The sequence below is a fragment of the Lygodium microphyllum genome, chromosome 10 (genome assembly GCF_053477565.2).
Source record: "Lygodium microphyllum isolate KBCC chromosome 10, Lygodium_microphyllum_v1.1.10, whole genome shotgun sequence".
NCBI lineage: Eukaryota > Viridiplantae > Streptophyta > Polypodiopsida > Schizaeales > Lygodiaceae > Lygodium > Lygodium microphyllum.
Window position 1 is genome coordinate 39801134 of NC_141144.1, and position 13383 is coordinate 39814516.

A 13383-nucleotide genomic window follows, 5' to 3' on the forward strand; every position below is an offset into this window, starting at 1 on the left:
CAGACCAGATATCAGTTTTGCTGTTGGTGTTTTGAGCAGGTTCTCAAACAAACCTCATGAGAGTCATTGGAAGGCTGGGATGCGGGTGCTCAGATACTTGAAGAAAACTCTTGACTATGGTATCACATACAGTTTCGGAACTTCTCTTGTGGGGAACTGTGACTCAGATTGGGCAGGAGACATTGATTCCAGGAAGTCAGTTTCTGGTTATTGTTTCTCTTTGGGTTCAGGAATTTTCTCTTGGATTAGTAAGAAGCAACCAACAGTGGCATTGTCTTCTACCGAAGCAGAGTACAAGGCAGCTTGTTTTGCTGCATGTGAGGCCGTATGGTTGAGAAGGATTCTATGGCATATGGGAGTGCAGGATGAAGAACCAACTGTGCTGAGATGTGACAATCAGAGTTGCATCGCCATTGCCAAAAATCCAGTGTTTCATGCACGCACCAAACATATAGAGATCCAGTATCACTATGTGCGTGATTTGATGGAGGATGGGATAGTGGAATTGGTCTACTGTCCAACAGAGGAGAATGGAGCAGATATCTTCACCAAAGCACTTACGAAGGATCTGCTTCAAGTTCATCTTCAGAGACTCGGCATTGGGCCGAGGAGATAGTTCACCTATAGGTGGACATTGAGGGGGGGTGTTAGATATGATCAATGCCCCACCCTCATTAGGTGCTGCCAATGATCCATGGTGCTCAAAGTTGTAAGGCCCCCATTATGAGGAGAAGCCAAATGTGAGCCCGGACATTGGTTGAGTCCTGACTTGTATATCAGATGAGGTCTATGTGACCGGATGGCAAAAGGTGACTGTTGTGGGTCTAATCTTTGGGTTAGACGGAGTGGTTAAGCTGGTAGCAACTCGAGGCACATTGCATTGAGTTGCGTGGTAAGGGAGTTAAAAGGGGCCCCTATTGTGGGGTCCGGGGGCCGCGGAAGCGGCCCCTGGCTGGGGGGTCCCAGGGGGGCCAGCGGCCCCCCTGGCGGGGGTCCGGGGGCAGCGCCCCCGGCCCGATGGTAAAGGGAATATTCCCTGGAATATTCCCTGGCCGACTAGTGGAGGCTCATATGGTAGGTCGGTCAGCAGGCCGACCTAACGACCTTCGCGGGCTATAAAAGCTAAACCCCTTCGCAGCCATCTGACACTCATCTTTCACCCAGACAGAGTTGTTGTTCCAGCTAGCCTTAAGCTCTTCACCTATCTTCTGTCTAGATCGCCATCTAAGCTTCACACAGTGGAAGCGCACGGGTGGACAGAGCCATCTTTGTATCAGTTGTTTGGAGTTAAAGAATTTTACTGATTCTTCTCTTATCTGTTGTGTACTCTCTATCTCTTTCTCAGATTCTGTTCGCTGCGCCGTGTAATATTTTACACTATGAAGAAATTGAAGATGAATATTATGTGATTGATTTCCATTCAAAAATGGTGTATTTCTTTATGTTCTTTGTTATATTGAAGAATTCTATAAAGATGTTGAAGATTATGGTTGATTCTATCAAACCTGTGGGAGATATCTACTATGATGCTGCGTGAAGATTTGCTCTTTTCTTTGTTTTGATGATCAAAAGAATGAAATAAAAGCTTGTTGATGTTACAAGATAGATTTTCTTGCAAGAGAATTCCCTTTTCCTTGGTGTTCCTCTTGGGGCTCCAGGGAAGGAGAGAAGGAGAAGGAGAGAAGAAGAAGGAGTGGGAGAGAGAAGAGAAGAAGAGGAGAGAAGGAGGGAAGAGAAGGAGAGAGAGAAGTAGAAGAAGGAGAAGAAAAGGGGTAGAAGAGAGGAGAAGGAGAAGGAGAAGGAGAAGGAGAAGGAGAAGGAGAAGGAGAAGGAGAGAGATAGAAGAAGAAGAAGAAGAGGTAGAAGGAGAGAGAAGAGAAGTAGTAGTAGAAGAAGAAGAAGAAGAGGTAGAAGGAGAGAGAAGAGAAGTAGTAGTAGTAGAAGAAGAAGAGGTAGAAGGAGAAAAGAAGAGAAGAGGAAGAGAAAGAGAGAAAAGGAGAAGAAGGAGAAAAGAAGTGGGAGAGGGAGAAGGAGAAGAAGAGAAGGAGAGAGAGAGAGAGTAGGAGAATAAGAGAAAAGAAGAAGAAGAGAGAGAGAGAGAAAGAACGAGAGGGAGTGAGAGTTGGTGAGTAACTGCAAGGAGCCACACTCAAACCACCCCCTCGGCGAAGGACCCCATCCAGTGATCTTTTCGCCTCGAAAATTGTTAAGGTCCAGACTGTCCAATCTCCGCGAGGCGAATGGCTCCCAAGAAGATAGTCGCGGGAAGCGTAGGTGCCAAAACTATCGATAATGCTGGAGAGGCAAGCGGAGCAACCAATGCAACAAACACGAATCAAACCCAAGTTCTAAGCATTAAAATTAATTAGGTATTATTTATCGCAGAAGAGATGAAAGGGTTGGTGACGTACATGGAACAAGAACGAGTCTTAGGGTTTTTGTTTCCTCTAAGCACTAAGTTGCATACGTAAAACTGTAGAGTTTGGAATTTAAATAAGATTATATGCATGAAATGATAGCTTTCACACACATAAAATGATAAGGTTATTGCCTTACTTCACATAAAATGATATTTTTAACTAGTTTAGTGCATGAATAGTCATTTAGAATTCACGTTTCGCAATCATGGTTAAAAGAAACACATGAAATGTTAGTTTCTGTTCATGAGATACACTTGCACCGTTGGACAAAACCCTAGACTTTCATATACACAAGTCACATGTGATCCGGTGCATTAGAAATAAGTACTCGTTGCCGAGGATGATGAGAGATAAAGGTTGTTTAGGACGTTCAACTTTACTAAGCGCACCATGTGCATGATGAGTGTTGATTGGAAAATTTTGCATGGAATCGCACTAAGAGAAATGGAGGAAACACATGCATCTGGACTATAACTTGAAGGCCCAAATGAAGAGTCTTGTGTTGCCAAGTGTAATAACCGAACTTGGTTAGAACTAGAAGATTAAAAAGACCCTTGGTTGGGTTGCGAACAAGGCATGTCCATTGCCTTGACTGACCTGCTAATGCTTGAGTTAGGGTTAAGATACCATAAGGTAAAACCCAAGGGAAAAGGGCAAGTCAAAATAAGTTAGCTTACCAAGATCATTTGCTTACGTAATCTTGTTGGAGATTATTGGGATCTCGCCAAGTCACAAAAATACCCAAGATCGGTTGTTGGGAGCATCCGGGAAAAAAGGAGTCACACCTTAGCAGTCGATCGTGCAAACGAGCTCCAAAATGTTCATGCTTGTACTTAGGTACATTATTTGATCTCTTTGCTCAAGGAACTAATTCAAGGAAAATACTTAATGCTTCAGGTTGAAAGCCTGGAGGGAGAGGTAGGAACAGTTACCTCCGACATTTCCCTGGCCCTATCCAAGGGGGTTGTTAGCCGCACTTGGTATAAGGACCTAACCCACCACGAGATGTCTCTCCATGGGTGCTGCTTGGAGTGGGAGGTCCCACTTAGGAACGACTTGAATCAGGGTTTCCCTAAGGGTCAAGTTCCTAGAGAGTAACCAGCATCGAGGGGAACTACTTTACGCAGAAACATCAGGGTCGAAGCAGATTCATGTTGCACTTGGTTCAAGGAGAATGGGAAACGAGAGGGACGCAAAGCTCGACCTCTCTACCCATAAGGCATAGTCCCATTCCGTTCTTCTAAAACAGCATAAATCGGGATTCTAGTAACCTAGACTCCAGGTCAACGTTCCTTGCTGTCCATTTCCTTCGAGAAAAGTTCATTGCTGTCCATTTCGCTTGAGAAAAGTTCCCGGCCAACTGGGACCACCCATCCTAGGACGGACCCATGGCCACATCCACCGCACTTTCCTCAGGTTTGCTTTAGTTGTCTAATTACCTACCACATTTAGTTGGACATGCATAAAACAACTTCCTTAATTAGCCAATTAGTCACTGGTTCCTTCACGTAATCTTAGCACTTGACATAGAAAAACAATGTCAAACAAGTTCCTTTACATCAGTTGATCTTATTTATCTTTGGAATACATCATATAATCCATAATCCGCCCGAAGGCAATCCATAATCCGATGGAAGGCTATCCAGCAATCCACAGGGGCTACTAATCCAAGATTCTGCCCATAGACTAGTATGCGGGCATCGAGATCCAATCTCGAGTAACGTCAGCCTCTTGCGCAGGGCCCGAAAGGCAAGGGATTTATGGACAGAGCCCCCCTTGGCACCCAAGCATCCTCCTGTTCCAAGTAGTGCCCAACGGAGAGACCTCTCGTGCTGGGTTCAGTCCATGTTCCCGGCGCGGCTAACAACCCCCTTGGTTAGGGTCAGGCAGACAATTGGGGGTAATTGATGCTGCCTCTCCCTTCACGCCTTCAACCTAAAGCATTAATTATCTCTCCATATTTAGTTCCTTAAGTAAACAATGCAAACAATGCTCCTAAAGTGTTACAAACACACTCAATCCAGTGGTCGTTTAATTGGCTAACTGCTAAGGAGTGGATCCTTGTATCCGAATGCATCCAACATTCGATCCGAGATCAATTGCAACTTGGCAAGATCCCCAAGGGTTTGTTTATTTACCCTTTTGTCCTTGGGTTAGGGTCAAACCCAGTCAATCCCAAATTAACCAACACCTTAGGTTTCTTAAGTTGAGACATTGAATCCTGGCGACCAGGTCTCTCTAACTTGATTGATCCACTGTTTACCAGGTAATACATAACTTTCGTTAACTTGGCAATCCAACTTAAGAAAGGTGATCATTTCACCTAACTCATGGGATCATTTCACCCGTTGAATGGGGTTTCCTGGACAAGATGCAAGGTTTAGGGTGTCTTCTTACCCAACCCAACCCTAATTGTACTAGACTGACAATGTTCGGTCCTTGGGTTTCCAAACTCAATCCGAGTTTTAACATTAGGTCGGTCGATCCTTAGGGTAGAAACCCTAGATCGTTGTTTGCATGGGTGTCCAATTGACCCAAACATTCCGTGAATGTGGGTAGGACCTTTGGGTTTGAGGGTTTCAACTTGGCGTCCAAGTATGATACTAGGCTGCATTTCTAATGTGCCAAGCCCTAGCTAGTACTTGAGGTGTTTATTGTATCGACTAGTTATGCCTATATGAATCCCTAACGATTATAATATTACAAGTGATTGATCTAAATTGATCTACTTGTCTTGCGACAAGGACGATCCTTTCCTAGAGATGCTAAACTTGTTCTAAAGGTGTAAATAGTTGCAAGACATAACAATTCATGTAAACATGCGATTCATTACTTCTATGCAACTATAAGGATTGCAACAACCCTTCTCTTTCCTTGCTAAAATCGTGAGGAATGACAATTTGGAGAATAACTTACATAGGACCTACTAGGATTTACATCAAGGAACTATGCCTACAACCTTTTGTCTAAGCATTTGAATTTCATGCTTTGATAAGCCATGCAACCTTTCCTAAATGCAACTCTTGATGAATGAATTTTTCGCATGACGAATATGTAACATGCAACCCTTTTCTAGATACAACATTGTTAATGAAGTTCATGTGACATACAACCTTTAATCCGTTCGACAAACATCTTCGTATGCAACGTGCAAGTCTATGGTCCCATTTCCATGCTATGCAATTATTTATTTGGACAACATCTAGCAGATGTTAACAAATTTTTTTTTTCCATGCGAATCACAACAAGGAAGATATTTCCTAAATGCAACATACTCTCATTCTTTCCATGGCCAATCAAAAATGCACTTAACAGTTTCATCTTTTTCCCTAAGTAATATGCATTTAGGCTCATTACTTTGGAAATGCACCAAAAAGGCAACATGCAACTAAGCTCGTAAGATGAATAAGTGGTTTATATTCATAACTTTCCTATGAATTTTAAGCATGCCCAACACAGAATTTAACTCCAAGAACCTGGTTATGAGGACTTGCGGAGATGTCTACGTGCAAGTTTGGGTCCGAGACTTCCGCGCGTGCGCCTTGCGACTTGGACTTTGGAGCCATCGTAGACGTAGTGTGTTTATGGACTCTATGGATTCCTTCTAGTCTTTATTCTCGCTCTCCAAGGCTGCTTGTAGGTCGATACCTTTTCCCTTGTGTAGGAATTGGAGCTATGAGTGTGGGTTATAAGCACCCGGGGTGAAAACCATGTGCACAAGCTTTATGGGCCTTATCCTTAGAAGCTTCCAAGGAAGCTTCTAAGAAGCTTTTGCTTAGTAGCAGAATTGACGTGAAAGGGAAAAGGCAATGATTGGAGGTGGGAGATGACGATGAAAATAGGGTGAGGGATTTTTGATGATGATGGCGGGGATGGGCGGCGGCAGCAGGCGGACTGGGCACGGCAGGGCGACGATTCTCTACGGCTGCAGTACGTCGTCCTCCTTCTCTCCCTTTGTACCTCCTCGTCAATAGCACATCAGCATCCTCTGGCTCCTCCTCCTCGATCGTGCGGCTAGCAGCTTCTTTCCTTCTCTCTCTGGTCGTGCCTCCCCCCAATGCCTAAGGGGGAGGTTATATAGTGCTAAGGGGGGGGAGATGGTAGCCACCACGTGGCCTATGCATGCCTCTCCCTCCACAAGCTCCCCACACACCTCACTTACTTCTTCTCACACTCCCTCTCCTCCAGCCATGCATCCACTAGGGGAAGGGATAATTAGTAAAAAAAATTTGACTAAATTCTCACTATTTTCAATTTCCCCTTTTTCCCTAGAAGGGAGTTCTCATGCGGCTTTGCGGTTTTAATCCCCGAACTCATTTGTACAATGTGGATGGACTCATTATGCGCGTGTAGGGTAACCACTTGGCCACCGTCATTAGTCGATGTGGGAGATGACTTTGCACAGCTTTTACGCGGGCGTGCAGGGGGTCAAGATCTATAATATTTTTGGGCAGAAATATTACACCCATGGAATAAAATATGCTAAGAAAATCATTTCCTATAAGATTAATTAGTCTATATTAGAAAAGCAATACTTACTTTTAATTTTCTATAAATAAATAGAAAAATTAAAGAAAAAAAATAGATTTTTTGCATCATAAAAATAAGAAAAAATAAGATTAATATGTGTGGATGTATGATGGAGCTAAAGCATGAGTTTTAGCCTTTGTTCAATCCTATTTATTTGTTAAAGTGTGTTTTTACTACTTTCAATAAAGAGAAATGCATAAAAAAGCATGCCTACACCTATCAATACAACAAAATCTTAAACAGTATGGGGCTGTTGGGAATTTAAAGTAAATTAAATTTTGGTGTTTGATATTGCATTTCATATAGAGTTGGTGGTTGTTTAATATTTAAAGGGACTAGTAGCACGAGGAAGCTTGGTATTAGTTCCAAGCAACGAAGTATTCGTGTAGTAGAAAAGAAAATCATGAGCATCTCCTTTATTGAAGTTGGCTTTGCGACAATCATCTTTTAAAGGACCGACTTTTGGATCAAGGTTAAGGACTTGCGTCCCCTTGTCATCCTGTTTAGGATTTGCCTCAATAGCTTTTACATTACCTCTATTATCTTTTTTAACCTTTTTCCCTCCTACGATGGCGCATAGATTGGAAGCCTTAGTGGTGCTGATATGCACAACTGCAATAATGCTAACACCACTACCATTAGGTAGCTCTTCTACCATAGCTTCTCCTCTTTGCAATATTTTCTTTGGTCCTTTGTCTTGCTAAAGGTTGTTCCCTTGTGCTCGATGATTGATTGGACTTGGCTCCTTACTCCCTTCTTAAAGAGAGCTAATCTTACTCCATCAAGTACTAGTTAGATGGCTAGACTTTCCACATATGTTGCATTTGACATTAGGGAAGTTTCTCAGAAAGTCCTAAACACCATACCACTTACAGCTAAATCTTGATGGAATGCCCTCTTCAGGATGCTGACTTTCTATTAAGTTTTACTATTTCTTTAGGAAATTAACATGTATGGCTATTTATCTATACTGTTTCATTATCATATCGGTATAATGCTTCATCATATCCTTGACTTCATTGAGAATATTTGATGCATTACACTCATAACCGTGATCACTCACTTGCCCTTTAGATGGCCTAACCACTTGATTAGAAATTGGCCATTGATTAATTGGCATGATATTAGGGTTTGTTATTTGGCTTTCATTATGCAGTGGAACCATTTGGCTAGCCATTGGCGTAGCAATATTTAGATGAGCCGACAACATGGGGCACATTCCACATTATGCTTCCTCTTTCATTCAAATTGGTTATAGGTGTACTAGTTGCATCTTGACTTCCACTAATGAATGCCAAATTATTTCTAGGATCTAGACTTGAATTTAGGTTTACCCTAGATGTGTAGGCCTTATAGGCAGCATGACACTATCTTCTTTTCCTGTGTAATAGCAGTATCTATATTAAGAAGAGCAATACTAATTAATTGCACTTGGATATTGAAGTTTAATCCATGTAAAAGGTACTACACTTGGGCAATAGGTGTAATAGAAATAAAGGTTTACAATTTGTTAAGCACCTTCTTCAGTTCCTTGGCATATGCTTCAGTGTTCTCATGGGGCTCTTGACGTGTCACATTCAAAATGCACAGCCAATACTAACCACCTCTCTCAAGGGCAAACTCTCTTTGGAAGGCCATAAAACATAAATTGATCATGGTTATGGTCCTGACTTCCAATCCATGATACCACATTGTGGCTCTTCCTTTTAGAGTCATATTCAAAAAAATCATGAAATGTCCTTTGTCTTGAATTCGACCATTGAACTTTAATTTTTGGAACTCACTGATGTGCCCTACATACTCCTTTGTCAACCCAATAAAAATGGATAGTGAGAAACGTAAGGCGACTGACAAATATAGTGTTCCTATAGGTATTGCAATAGGTTACACCATCATGATAATTGGGTTTTCTTTAAGGGTTTGTAGCAATGGGGTTACACACTTCCAGTCAAAGTAGATTGTCTTTTTGGAGAAAGGGGAATGCTAGAGCTTCCTCCTCACCCCTTGATGGATACATTGGGATATTAATTGGGTCAACAAGACCTCCCTTTTCCTGGGATATCAAACTACTACACTTAGGAAACTATCTTCTAATGATCTTAGCTCATCATTTAGTCATTTTAGCTCTTTCTTCTCATTGAATCTCGGCTTGACGGTGTCTATCTGAAAATAATGAATCTATTTTAATGCTCTTTGGCATAAACTAATTGACTAATCCCTATTAACCAAGATTCAAAAACCATTACTTATAACCGCTCTCGGCAAATGCACCACCTATGTTCGGACCTAAAATGGGCCCAACACTAGCCCTAGGTCTCTAGCCAAGCCTTTTATGCTCATCAAACCATCCTCACTGTCTTGCAGCCAGAAGCATCTGGAGGCTATAACTACTCTAAATAAATCATCCATTTGTATTGATTTGTAATTCAACGTTTTTCTTTTCCCAATCCCAATAGAGGAAGTATCCAAGCATACATGTGATCAGCACCTCGATTCACACACACAAAGAGCTCCCCCCAGTAGATTTCTATGGCTTGTATGGCTCTCCTACAACCCGGGATAGACCCTAGGATACGTCATCTCAACATAATAATATAAGAATAATAGATTCCTCTTATAATATAACCCAAGATATCACACTACCCTACAACAAAGAGAAATCTTACACTCTCAACATTGGTCGCTATCACTTAGACATACAATTGTAATGCATCTAGGAATTTCTCTTCTAATACACTATTTAGATTGCATGTAAAAAGAGAATGGCATTCCATACTCAAATAACTTAACTAAAAATTAACCAACGTGAATTGCTCAAGCAATCTTTTCATGATTTATTTCTACTAATGGTGTCAAGATATGCAAAGAAATTAGCAACTAAATCAAATATCTTTCCATCTCAACCCCACACCCCCTACCATTTACATTTTTCTTGCTTGCATGCATAAAGGAGGTTTCGTGATAATTTTCATAGAAATATGCCCTAAAACACACCCTTTAATATACAAATAAAGGTAAACTAAGGCAAACCCTCATGCTTTATCTTTATTACATAATCACAAACATTCTCATATTTTTTGGTGATTTTTAACATATATAAACTATTTTTATTTATTTAACTATTTTTCATTTATTTTAGTTTTAATTATTGATTTCTCTTATTTTTCTAAGTTTATCACTTATGTGAAGTATATGTGATCCATTAGCATACTCATTTTTCTACCATATGAACATCATTTGATCCCCAAAATCCAAGAAGAACACAATTTTCCATTAAATCTTGTGCTTTGGATTTTGTAATTTTATTTTTTAAATATATGTAAAAAAATGAATGAATATTTGAATTTTTAGATATTAGCAACATATTTTAACAATCTCCAATCATATGTTCATCACATGCACTGAAGATTTGTCATAAATTTTAAATAAGAGTCACTTACTCTAAAATTTGCATGCGTACATCTTGTATTTTGAGAAAATGGAGCTATTGATGCTATTTTCTAGCCACCACTGATGTATCCAAATCACCCAATCTATGTGTCATTATGCTTCCAAACCATCATCCATCCTCGTTTAATTGAATCAACCCTCTCTCCTTTTCTCATATGCACCCATATGAATAAGAAAGAAAGAGGAGAGAGAAATACTGAAAATGGATCTTTTTGTTTCCTACGTCTTTTTTTGCCATTTATTGAGGCAATGGTGGAGAAGAATTAATGGATCTGATGACCCAAAGATAGAGAAGATTGCAATATGCAAGAAAATGCATTTCTTTAATGGGAGGAAGGGGCACCCAAAAAAATGTGTCCCCCTCCCCCCACCCACCTCATGTGATTTCTATGAGTTTTGCCTCTCTAAAGCATAATTATTACATAATCTACAAACTCTCTAGTTTCGATTTTGCATTTTCACACTTGACTATAAGTGGTTTTATCATTCACGGAGGGGAAAAGGGCCTCAAAATCATGATTCAACTTGACAAGAAACTTTCAAGCATCAAAATCTATCACCCGGGCCTTCATCACATGCTTTCTGGCTTTTGGATCTAGTAGTTGCTTCCTAATGCCAAACCTTGCTGCTATTAAATGGTGTGTCAAATAGACACCAATCAACAAACAGACACTTGTGTTGGATTTGTGGCATCAAAATGCATCTAGGAAAACTCTAGCTCTTTGATCTATGACCATTCTATTTTTCACCAAAAACACCTCCTTTATGGTTCTCAAGCCAGCTTTTCTTTTGAAATTTGGCTTTAAAATCTGCTCTCATCCTTCAAGGTACCCTATACTTGAATTTATATTGCATAATTATAGTTAGATTTTATGTCATCTAATAAATACATGTTTAAATTATCTTACAACTTAAGTAAACATTTTACATTGTGAGAAAATCTTACATTGATATTATGCACCAAGTGTTACAACTAGTTCTTATTTGGTACACCCAAAAAGCACCCTAGATACATGCCATAGATGCATGTTTCATTAGGATTTATTGCACACAATATTGGATCCTCTAAGAAGTGCCATGTCATCAATTACTTGGAAAATGGGGCATGGTGAGCTCTCATTATGGGGAAGCAAACATACACATGTGTTTTGTGAACCAGATAAAAAAGTTGCAAGTGCATCTATAAGCCCATCTATCTCCACATCTAAAGACTCAAGTCTATCTCCATGTATGTCCACAATATAGTTCAATCTTCAATGAGCTTAATATCTACAACCTCATGTAACCACTAAAGAGCACAGTTCTTCAACAAAGTCTTGAATATCTAATCAACTCCTAGTACCAATCACAATCACAATCACACCTTCATACTCATAATCATCACTGAAGAAAATCATGCTCTATCCAAATCTTATAGCTTGTATATTAAGAGTGTTAACATCACAATCCTCTATAAATCCAAAGCAAGCGGCACTTAAAAACCCTCAAATAATCTTTGGGGAGATTTGAACTCCAAAATCTCACAACCTGCAAGACGATTCCATAAGTCACGTCCAAATTTCTATGTGTATGATTACATTTTTGGACCTTTAAAATGACCATGCATAGACTTTCTGAAACTTATAACCTCCATAAAGTCTTTTTCTTGAATGTTTGCACCTCAATCTTTAGCTTCTTTGCTTCAACACCATGGCTTATTTTCATTCCATGACATCTAGATCAATGGTTCCATAATCATCTCATCTTCTTCCTATCCACAACATTGAATGTTGCCCTAGTTTCACTCTTTAATATTTTGTATTTTTTCCCTCACCTTTTTATAGGTGTTTCATCTCCTTAATACTCTTTGAATAACTAAAAAGCTCCATTCTTTCATTAAACTTGTTTAAAATCTTTCTCTCACTTTTCATCCCTTTCAAGCCTCGATAAATTAAGACACTAGTTTTTGCATAGGTTGCTCATCCTTTTCTTTCCACCTCTAATAAAGATAGTGTTCACAAATGATTTCACAGCCTCCATGGCGTCATCTTTATATTCACCTTGAATTGCCACCAAATGAGCCAACAATGAGACCTGCAAAATAACCATCACCTCATGTCAACATGGTTCATGAGGATTGGGCAAATCCACTCTCTCATCACCTTTCTCATGGACATGAACATAAACCACTAGTAAACTTCTTTTTGCATATCAATTGTCTTCAATATAGTATTTCATGTACCCACCATATAAATAAGAGACAAAATATATACCTTTACTAAGTCTCATCATCATTAGATGCATGCCAATGTTGGGTTCTACCTCATCAACAATCCATATTTCATCTTATGAGTCCATCATGGCCAAATTGAAAGCTAACTCAAGGTATACATGACCCTAAGTACAATAACTCAAATATTAAGCTCATAGATGTGGTGTTTGACCTTCCATGCTATCACATGTAACTTGTGATGATACACTTCCATTAGCAAGATATCAAGTCTCTGTTATTTGTCAATATCATGGTCTTTCAATTAAGCGACAAATTTTGGAATCTCTCTCATTGACACCCCAAAATCTTGGAAAATCACTGCAAGCCATGAGAGAAAAGCTTGGAACTCTCTACTAGATAAAACAAAGGGATTGTAAATGCTAGGACCATCTAGAGTTGTATTAATAGTCCTTCCTTCTCTCTTTGTGGATTTTTCATAAGTCACAATTCCATCCTTAATTCTATTCACTGTATTAAGAAAAAGCCTCATAACTAGGGGTCACTCGTAAATACGTAAATGAATCATGTACATTTCCTAGAAGGGATTTTCCAAATATCTCTTTTACATCACTTTTTTGCATATAAAAGGGTGCCATGTAAAGGGATTGTTCAAAGTCTTAATAGAAACAAGTGTGTTATCAACATAAAAATAATAAATAAGGTATTTCTAAATAGGCCTTGAGCACCTAAGTTATTGAATGATGCCTCACATAAATACTCCCAAGTCCAATA